Below are 9824 nucleotides of genomic sequence, written 5' to 3' on the forward strand. Positions count from 1 at the left end.
GGAATTAATATGGATGAGTTTTAGCTTTTGAAATTGCAGACGGTTTCAATGAAATCGTCTGGAAATTTACATTTTTAGACGGTTCATCTAAATCTACAGACAGTTTTATTTAAACCGTCGTAATTTATTTTTTTACAGACGATTTTCAAAAAACCGTATGTAAAAATTTAATTCTAGACGGTTATTAATACCGTCTAGAAAAAAAAAACGATCCAAAATTTGCTTATTTTTTGTAGTGAATACTTTGGAAGAAGCCAGGGTTTTTAGCATCCAAAACCTGAGATCATTAATGGGAAAATTGGACAGTGATGCAGCTGAGCGAGTGAGACAATCATTGGAAATCCCATTGTATTGGAGGATGCAATAAACAAATAAACAAATATATATATATATACACACACTAATTTTTAAAACTTTTTATCAATCCCCCACAATTTTCAAAATTAAGACACAACTTGACTGGAATAGGAAAACTCACTACAAAAAAAAAAGGGCATTTTGAGCTGTTTCTGTTGGAGCCGTGTTTATAAAACGGCTCCAATTTGAAACGTTTTCAATGAAAACGGCTCCATTTGGAGCCGTTTTTTTAAAAGGTTTTTAATTTGAGTCGTCTTTATAAAACGGCTCCAATTTGAAAACGGCTCAAAATTGAGCCTGTTTTTAAAACGGCTTCAAAAAAATTAGAGCCGCTTAAAATAAAACGGCTCTATATGGAGCCGCTTTCAAAAAAACAGCTCCATTTTGAGCCGTTTAATTTTAAGAGGCTCTAATTTGAGCAGACTATTTACAACATAAATATTAGATAGAGACGTTTTTAGGAAAATGGCTCTATTTTCAGCCCTTTTATTTAAAACGGCTCTAATTAGAGCCGTTTGTAAGAAACGGCTCAATTTTGAGCCCTTTAAAAAACGGCTCAATTTTTTTTTTTTCAGCCGTTTTAGATAAATGGGCTCCATTTAGAGCCGTTTTTTTTTTTTGTAAAAACGGCTCCATTTTCAGCACTTTAATTTTATAAAAACAGATTCCAATTTTAAAAATTAAAAATAACACCATTTATAATAATTCTAGCCATATATACTAAAAATAAAAGTAATTAATATATATATATATATATATATAATCACAACGCCCAAAGGTGAGAAACAAATTAAAGCCCGACTGACCAAATTAAAGGTCATCGAAGTAAATTAGAGATAAAGAATTAAAAATTTAACTTGGTTCCGAGAAAGAAACGACCGCCGGAGTTGGCGTGTGTAAAGCATTCATGTGCCTTCTTTGAGAACCCCCTTAGTGATGGACGACCTTTACGAGCTTGGATCGGCACCTTCCAAGGCTAGAGATAATAACTATAGCCCACACGCATATAAAACAGAATATCTAAACCACAAGAACGTGTGGGTCACACACCAATCAGAGACGAACCACACGACCTCATTAAGTGTCCAAAAACATATATACCAACGGCGTGCTACACGATGTCTAAGGAGGAAACAATTAATTTCTTAAAAGTGATCAAAGATGTTAGAGTACCCGATGCATATGCCTCCAATTTGTCCCGTTGAGTGAACCTTAAAGCTCGTACCATTGTTGGTATGAAGAGTCATGACAACCATATACTCATGCAACAACTGCTGCCAATAGCTTTGCGTGGATCCTTGGAAAAGAAGGTTGTGAAACATTTGATAGAGTTGTCTGCATTTTTTAGGGGTATATGTTCAAAAACATTGACGGAAGAAGATCTAGCCCGACATGAAGCTGAAATCCCTATCATATTGTGCAAGCTTGAACAAATTTTTTCTCCGGGCTTGTTTACAATTATGGTTCCTGTTGTCATAAATTTGGTTCGTGAATGTCGCCTTGGTGGACCAGTACACTATCGGTGGATGTATCCAGTTGAGAGGTAATTATGTATTCTATGTATATATAAGGTTTTTTTTTTTTTTTTTTTTTTTTTTTTTTTTTTTTTTTTCCTTTATTGTCTCAACGAGGTAATACAAGAGATACTTATGTTTTCTCTATGTAGGTCCCTTGGACGATACAAATCCCTAGTGCACAACAGAGTTGCACCTGAGGGTTCTATAGCGGAAGGTTACTTAGCGGATGAAATGATCACATTCTGTTCGCGGTACTTAGAGAACGCACTCGCAGTCCACAATAGGCGTCAGAGAAACCCTGATGAGGCTAGGGGAGCGGTAACACGAGTAACTCTTGACCAACGCACATTGACGCAGATCCATCGATATATCATTTTTAACTCGGACGAGTTCCTTCAATTACGCACGTGAGTTATATTTATTAATACATCTTACTTTGGCTCAAACATACACCTGTTTATTCTAAATGTGGACTACCAACATATAGGACGCATTTGGATGAGCTGAGGCACAACTCCAATAGAGGCCGACTATTGGACAGAGAATTGCACCGACAACATAGGGACACATTTTGTGTTTGGTACCGTAACTACGTAAGAATTTCATATGGTTTTTCTATGAGCGACGTTTTATTGTATATGTAATTTTCTACATCTTGCCAACTATGAGCAATTTTATCTCAAATCGCAGGTCAACCAAATGGACTAGACACGTAGAACTGAGTTAGGGGATAAGCTTGTATGGCATTCTAAAGGGCCAATTGAAACGGCCTTCGAATATAACCGATATGTAGTTAACGACAAGCTGTTTCACACTATGGCCCAAGATGAAGGAAAAACAACCCAAAACAGTGGTGTGTGTGTGCCTACAGTTGATGGTGATACCTATTATGGGAAGCTAACTCGAATAATAGAGGTAGAGTACTATGACAAGACTAGGTATGTGCTATTTAAGTGTGATTGGGCGGACATTAGAAAGGATAGAGGATGGTTGGAGGATGAGTATGGTATGACACTTGTGAATTTCAAAAACCTAATACATACGGGAGATAACATTTTGGATGATCCATATGTATTATCTTCACAAGTATCCCAAGTATACTATGTCCATGACGACAGGAACCCAGACTGGTGTTGCGTAGTAAGGACTAAACCGAGAAACGTTTATGATGTTGGTGAGGGAGAAGTGAACAATGATGAAGATCTCAACTACCATGAGAGTGAGCCATTGAACTTGAACAAGGCTCCAAATGAAGCTGATTACGGTGAAGACATTCATTATGCCCGTAGCAATATACCTGCGATTGAAGTAGTACAACCACAATAACTTAGCATGCATGTATGACTTTGTTTTTTCAATAATCATAAACTGATATCAAATTACATTAAACATGTTGAGTGATTTCTATATTTACATTTGATCTGACACTTTATATATATTTGTGTGTTTTGTAGACTGATATGGCAGACAAGCCACCTCCAAAGAAGAAAGTTTTTTTGCGGATCCCAATACGACTCTTTTCAGAGTCTACACCTGAGATAGAGACATCTCAACATCTGGCTGAGATAGAACACGTTGACCGCCCATCTTCTCCAAGTGCAATCATGGTTGAGGAGCCTTTACAGGACAACATACGTACGCCATCGGATACGGCTGATGGGTTTGTAGAGTCTTTTGATGATATTGATTCTACTATATTGGCACAAGAGACTGAGCGGGAACGAGCTCAGTCTCAAGAGTCTGAGAGGGAACGAGCTCCCACACAAGAGTCTGAGAGGGAACAAACTCCCAATATTGGCGTACAATTGGATAGTCGACAAGTCCGTACGATAGGTATGTATGTTACACTTGATATATATGTAGTCTAGGCTCCAAATATTTTACTTGATTATTTAACTTATATACACATATAATTTTTTTTTATTTATTTTTTTCATCTGTTTAATTTAAATACAGATACGGATAACAATTTCCACATCAGAGATGTTGGCTCTCCAACCGCCCTTTGGACATTACCCGCAGGCGAGAAGGTGGTCATCTATTTTAATGCAACGTGGCAGCCAGTTGGCACGAGTGGCATGAAATTTAACCGGTTAGGAGCAAAATATGTTCGGAGTGGGAAGTTTGTTGGGCTAGGTGCCCAAAACTGGAGGAAGATACCGCCTCAGGCTAAAGAGGACTTGTGGACCGCCCTAGTGGTATGTAAAACAAGTTATTTGCAAATTTATTGTGATGAATATATATTACAACATGTACATAGTATATAAATGTTTTTTTTTTTTTTTTTTTTACTAATTTGTAGCAAAAATTTTACATCATGCCTGATGCACCAATGAATGAGATCAAACGGATAGCAATGATAGACTTCGGGCATAAACGAAAAAATTTCAAGTATAGGGTGAAGAAGGCTATAAATATACAAGCCAATGATACTCGCGAGACAATTATTGAGTCGACACCCAACATCACAGAGTTCGATGCTGAGGACATGGAGATAGCCATCGACACATGGTTGACTTCGGAAGATAAGGTAATTATATCAATAAATGTTATTATTTTTAAAGTACATATCTTTAAACTTTTAACATTGCATGATACTTATTTGTTTATAACAATTGCGTAGGCAAGAGCTGAAAGAAATAAACAAATATCAAAAAGTGTCAATAAGATATATCACACATCTAGCTCGAAGAGTTACGCCAGAGTCGCGAAAGAGCTGGTACATTGATTTCATTCTTAATAACATATATATATATATATATATATATATATATATATATATTGATTTATTTTTTAATAAGAATCATGTTACTAGTTGATGATCATTTTGTTTAGTAGATATTTATTTTTGGTGCTAAATATAGATGTTCTTATTGAATTCACATCGCACATTCGACTCTTATTTGATAATTGTATATTTGTTTTCGTAGGAGATATTAAAGCAAAAGCCACCCACCCGAGCTGAAGTTTTTGTGGCAACTCACACAAAAAGGGATGGGACGCCCAGCACGCAAGCAGCTGGAGAGACGATTGTAAGTGCTTAACTTTGTCTTTATTTGTGTGTTGTTGAATATATCATATAATAAAGTAGTATAAGTATTTATTCCAAAGCAAATAAATGTCTAATAATTAACACATTTAATATATATATATATGTCAGGAAAAGTTGAAGGAGCTGATGACAGATGACACTGCAAGAGCGAACCCTATATCTCCACAGGGTTCAATACTATGGGCAAAAGATGATGCTCTTGCAAGGGCAATGGGAAGGGTAGAGTATTCGGGTCGTGTTCGTGGAATGGGGGTTGGCCCATTACCAGTTAGACCCACCTCTCGATTTTCTGCATCACGGTTGGCTCAAGAAGATGCATTTAATACTCAAATGAATGAGATGATGAAAAAGTGGGAGGAAGAGAAGAGAATATCGGATGAGCGATGGGAGGAAGAGAGGAGAAGAGCGGATGAAGAGAGGAGAATCGCGGATGAAGAGAGGAGAATCGCGGATGAAGAGAGGAGAATCGCGGATGAAGAGAGGAAAGAAACTAATGAAAGAATTGCAAGACAAGATCAAATGATGGAGAAGATGCAGAAGATGATTGACGATCTTGCTAGAGTCAATGCATCAATTCTAGGCAACTCTTCGTCTGCGTCACGCTCATCATGAGGGTGACATCCACAGTAACTAGTCCACCAGGTTAGCTCCAAATATGATTAACTATAATTTTTTTGAGTATATAAAGTTGAAAATGTACATTAGGACTAAAGGGTTATTTTTTTAGTATATAAAGTTGAAAATATTACTTGTATCGTTACTCTCTCTCTCTCTCTCTCTCTCTCTCTCTATATATATATATATATATATATATATATATATATAACACATTTTATTTAAATCACTAATGTAGGTGATGTGCTCTTGACGTCTGATGATGTTGATACGCATAAGGAGCTATCGTGGAAAAGACATATTGAGTTGTTATGAATGTAGAATTGAACTTTGTAAATGATGTAGGTAACTTTGTGTTATCGGTTGGACTTGATCGGTTTGTGATCATAGATAACTTATGTATTATGTTTTGAAATTACTTATGGCGATATACTGTTTACGATTGTAGGTAACTTGATCGGTTTGGGGTTGAGTAAAATTATATATGGTGATATGTTGTATTTGTTATTGTTTGTGTTTTAATGCATTGATATGAAGTTTGTGTTATATATGAGTTTATGTGAAAAGAACTATCGTGAAAAAGATATCTTGAGTTGTTGTGAATGTAGTATTGAATTTTGTAAATGATGTAGGTAACTTTTGTGTTATTGGTTGGACTTGATCGGTTTGTGATCATAGATAACTTATGGCGATATGCCGTTTATGATTGTAAGTAACTTGATTGGTTTGGGGTTGAGTGAAATTATATATGGTGATACGTTGTATTTGTTATTGTTTTAATGCATTGATATGAAGTTTGTGTTATATATGATTTTATGTGAAAATAACTATCGTTGAGAAGACATATTGAGTTGTTGTGAATGGAGTATTGAACTTGGTAAATGATGTAGGTAACTTTTATGTTATCGGTTGGACTTGATCGGTTTGTGATCATAGATAACTATAAGTATTATGTTTTGAAATTACTTATGGTGATATGCTGTTTATGATTTAGGGTAACTTGATCGGTTTGGGGTTGATTGAAATTATGTATGGTGATATGTTGTATTTATTATTGTTTTTGTTTTAATGCCTTAATATGAAGTTTGAGTTATATGAGTTTATGTGGATGTTTATGAGTTTATATATATAAACAATATTTTTGCAATTAGGTATTTAAAAAAAATAAAAAAATAAAAAATGTTGTATTTTATTTATTTTTAATTTTAGAGCCGTTTTAAGTGTTAAAACGGCTCTAACAATATATTTTAATTATTTTAAAATTTTTGAGCCGTTTTAAGTGTTAAAACGGCTCAAAACTTATATTTTAATAATTTTCTAATTTAGAGGCGTTTTAAACTTTAGAGCCGCTTTTTAAAACGGTTCAAAAATTTTTGAACCGTTTTAACAAGCGTCTCAAACCGGTTGGAGGGCTTTTTCTTAACCGACTCAAACAGTTTTGATTTTTGAGCCGCTTTTGTAAAGCGTCTCAAAACTTTTTGAGACGCTTTAAAAAACCGGCTCAAAATTGTTTGAGTCGCTTTTATTTAAAGCGTCTCAAAATGTTTTGAGACGCTTTTATAAAAGCGACTCCAGTTTGAACCGTTTTTTGCACAAACGGATCAATTTTAATGTTTAATACTTCAGGTGTGGACCCGTTTGTAAAACGGCTCAAAAAAAACGACTCAAATTGTTTAGAGCCGTTTTAAGGGCTTAAAAGGGTTCTAAAAAAGCGGCTCAAAACAGCGTTTTTTTTTGTAGTGACTCATGCATAAATGAAGGTATCTTGAGGACCTGAACATTCACTTAGTGATTTCAGAGTTAATCAAGATAGCCTAGTAGACAAGCTTTGAATTAGTATCCTATTTGACTAGCCAAACATATGTCACACATGGTGTAAAGCCACCAAAATGAATTAATAAGAATAATAAACTTGGAGAGATACTGGCAGTTAACTTGTAATTAACTGAAAAAAAAAAATTACCATCTCACATCTATCAAAGTGAATAAAATAGCGGAAAAAACAATTATCTGAGCTACAATTAATACCTAAAAAACATATCTTAACAATTACAACCTAAAATCCATAAAAAGATAACAATTGCTAACTATCACAAAATACAATACTAAGATCCACAAATACCAAAATACAAGGCTCCAATGACAATATATATAAGGCTCTTTAATTTAAATTTAAGATGAAAATATCGACTAGAACTACCAAGATCTTCTCGCACGTATGTGGCCAGGACTTGTTTCATCGGACTTAGAGCTCTTCTTATTTATATTCAAAATCAGCTTTCTTTTTGTGGTTTGTTTTTAAAATAGTCTTTCTGCTGGTAAACGATTGTTATGTCGGGTTTTTACTTGTGATGGTAAATGTGTTTTCTACCATAATTGTATTGAGAGTAGAGATCATATTTTCTTTGAGTTTGGCTTCAGCAATCATGTTTGGTGGACCTTAATGGGAAAATGTTGTATTGCCATTCCTCTGGTTATGTGGGAGGATATCTTGGCTTTTGGTTTGAGGAATTGGAGAAGTAAGAGATTCACTGCTTCTTTGTGCAAGCTTTCTTGGAGTGTACGTTGCTGTTTACCACTTGTGGAGATTGAGAAATGCTATTATAAACATGGCAATCATCAAATGTTTGAGGATAAATTGTTGTTAAATGCCTCTTTGTGAGTCCCCTTCAAACTTTGAGTTGCGTAAAATTTGGGGTATTGAGATTTTTTAATTTTTTTTTTTAATTTTTTTATTTGAGGCCTTCCTATCTTTTGGTTTGTTAGAACACTAGCAACATGCAACTTCTCTAAAATTCATTATCTTCACTAGTTATAGGAAAAACTTATAAAAAAAAACCCCCTAAAACAGATTCCCTTGTTGTTCCGTAAACTTAATGAACCAAAAGGTGTACCCTACATTTAGGGTAGCAAAAGTGGTTCCCTTCACATTATTTTAATATAAAAATGCTTTATCTTTTCTGTCTATTTCTTCATTCATTTATTTGAAACAATATTTAAATTATTTATTTTTCATCTCTTTCCCCTACCATGTAATTTAAATAATATTTAAATGGTATAGAGAAATGATAAGGAAACTATTGTGAAGTTTATTTGAATTGGAAAATAAAAAATAGTTTGATTCCTTAAATTTATAAAAAATAAAAAAAATAAAAGAACATGCGGCTAATGCTTTTACATAAATAGTTTTGTTGGTTTAAAGGTTTATGGGGGCCGGGTGAGGTTGTTCATCAATGGTTGTGCTGGTGTACGTAATATGTTCTCTTTAGGTTATATATATATATATATTACATTTTTCAACCAAAACGTTTGAAAAATGCATATTTTGGCGAAATATGCCCATAATACATTGCCACATGTCATTTTTTAATTAAAAATTAAAAATTAAAAAACTAAAAAAAAACTTAATTTTTATATTAATTTTTTGTAAAAAAAAAAAAATATATATATATATATATCCTGGCAATGTATTATGGTTGTTTTTTTTTTAAAACTATTCTTTTTCTCTTTTCATTGTTTTTTTCTCTCATTTTTTTTGTTTTTTGTTTTTTGGTTGCTGGAACAGGCTTGACCGAAGAATTTGCCTTGTTGTCTTTACCCTTTATTAGAGGTGGGAAGATTGGTTGCCCACCGCCTACTAGTTGCCTACTAGCCGTCATCGAACTGTCACTGGCTGCCTACCAACTTTTGTCGGCTTGGAAGTGATAGGGAACATTCTATACCAACATCAGTTCGATTTGGTAGTTGGTATGAAAAGTTTGAAATAAGGGAGAAAATGAGAAAAATATTTACCTGCAACTTGAAGTCTTGAACTAATTTATCTTTCTCTCTCTATGTCATGGGCGTTAAGATTTTTTCAAAATTTCTTTATTCTAATTGTTGTCTATGATTACATGGAAGGCTAAGATTCAGGATATTGTCTTAAAATAAGAGGCTTCATGTGACATGCTTGGGAATTGAGATATATATGAGGAGATTGATGCCAGCTGTGTGTGGAGTGAGATCAAAGGGATCGGCCAGAGATGAGTCTAGTGTTACATCCACCTCAAGAGGTGCCAGAGGAGACAATTGACGGTGTATTCATCGGGAAACCGATGTATCAAGCAGGACGAAGTAGCAGCGGCGAGTTCTGGTGCTAGACACGCTGAGATAGAGAAACAGAGGCCACTAGGGAGGTGGGGTTTGACCGGCGTTGGGGCTTTGGCTACCATTTCTTCCTGTATCTAAGTAGAGTCAATTGTCTCAAGCTCAAAAACTTTGTGGCTGTGCTGCATTAAACATGA

Source organism: Alnus glutinosa, chromosome 2, assembly GCF_958979055.1.
Source record: "Alnus glutinosa chromosome 2, dhAlnGlut1.1, whole genome shotgun sequence".
NCBI classification, from domain to species: Eukaryota; Viridiplantae; Streptophyta; class Magnoliopsida; order Fagales; family Betulaceae; genus Alnus; species Alnus glutinosa.